The sequence below is a fragment of the Galeopterus variegatus genome, unplaced genomic scaffold (assembly GCF_000696425.1).
Source record: "Galeopterus variegatus unplaced genomic scaffold, G_variegatus-3.0.2 Scaffold4954, whole genome shotgun sequence".
Taxonomy (NCBI): Eukaryota; Metazoa; Chordata; class Mammalia; order Dermoptera; family Cynocephalidae; genus Galeopterus; species Galeopterus variegatus.
This window is the reverse complement of record NW_007731065.1, coordinates 92,390-94,259: the sequence shown is the minus strand read 5'-3', so window position 1 is coordinate 94,259 and position 1,870 is coordinate 92,390.

The window sequence follows — 1,870 nt, the reverse complement described above, 5'->3', positions numbered from 1 at the left end:
ATGCTGCACTGAACATCACTGTACACAGCATTTTCACTTTTCTCTAATTACTTCCTTGAGCTGGCCAGTTAGCTCAGCTGGTTAGAGTGCAGTCTTGTAACACCGAGATCCAGGGCTTCAGATCCCTGTACTGGCTGGCTGCAAAAAAAAAAAAAAAAGAAAAGAAAAGAAAGAAAGAAAGAAAGAAAAAATCTAAAATAGTTATTTCCTTGAGACAAAGTCCTAGAAGTAGAATGACTAGGTCAAAGGGTAAAAAACCTTAAAAATGCCCTTCCTATAATTTGAACCGCCTGACCAAAAGGCCGCTTTAATTTATGCACTGGTGGGCAATGAGTTTATCTTTTAGTTTAAAAAAAAAGAAAAATATTTGTTTCAATATTTTAAAAGATAAAAAAATGTATCTCACATTCCTTTCTTAACCTTTCTTTGATTACCTGCAAGGCCTCTGTGCTTTACTTCGTCAGCCTCTGTTACCCTTTCTGTAAATTATAGGTTTTTTTTGCCCACCATCTATGCCCACTTTTTTTCCTGTTAGGATGCATTTATTTCTTATCCATTTTAACAAGTTCTTTATAAACCAGAAATGTTTCTCCTTTAGTTGTGATCTTTGTGACAAATATTTCCCCGTCTTTGGCTTTTGCTTTTGGCATGCAGAAGCTTGCATTTTCACGTGGTAAGATACGTGGGTTTTTCCCTTCCTGAATTCCTCGTTGGCTTTTATGTGTTAAAAGAGCCTCTCTGTACTCACTTGAATGTTCCCTCTGGATTTTTTTAATGTCTTATTTATTTATTTTACAGTTAACTCTTTAATTTGCCTGGGATTATTTTGACCAATGATGTGACACATAAATGAAACCTGACTTTTTCCAAACAGCAAATATTATTTTCATGATAGTTATTAATTCATATCCTCTTTCACCATTAACTTTTGTGTCTTCTTTTTATCATGTGAGGTTTTATACCTGTGCGAGTCTGGGCCATTCAACTCTATTTCATTCATCTGTCTCGTCTTGAACCAACATTCCACAGTATTTAAATTGAGACTATTTTTTCACATCTGGAATGGCAAGTTCTCCATATCATACTCTTTTTCAAAAACATCTTAGTGATTGTCAATTTATTTATGCAGATGGAATTTGGAATGTTAACACATTTTCCCAGATCACATGGAATTTCACTCGGTACCGCATTTGTTCGGTTTTCCTGCACAGAATCGTAATGGACCTGTAGTTTGTTTCATACAGATCCTGCTCAGATTGTTAGAAATTGTTATTTCTAAGAAATTTACTGTGACTATTGTAAAGCGGTTTTCCCATCTGCACCCCTACCAGGCTGCTACTGATTATTGTTGGGGTAACAAAAAGCAAGTGATTTTTTTTCCCTTTTCTTTATGTACATAGTTACTTTCTGAACCCTATTATTAATTCTGGGAATGTTTTAGTTGATTATTTTGGGTTCTCTAGATGGGCCATCACTCCTGCCTCTCCCTTTTGATACACTTCTTGCTTTTGTTTCATGTTTTATTGCATTGACTAGGTCTTGTCGAAAAATGTTCCACGGGCCCTGATAAAGACGTTCTTGTTTTACCCTTGATTTTAATGGCACGCTTCTGGTATTTCACAGGTATGTTCTGTTTGTGGATGGTTGGAATTAGCTTTTTTAAAAAATCGTGTTAGGGGGCCGGCCCCTGGCTCACTCGGGAGAGTGCGATGCTGATAACACCAAGGCCACGGGTTCGGATCCCATATAGGGATGGCCTGTGGCTCACTCGGGAGAGTGCGGTGCTGATAACACCAAGGCCGCGGGTTCGGATCCTACATAGGGATGGCCGGTTAGCTCACTGGGTGAGCGTGGTGCTGACAACACCAAG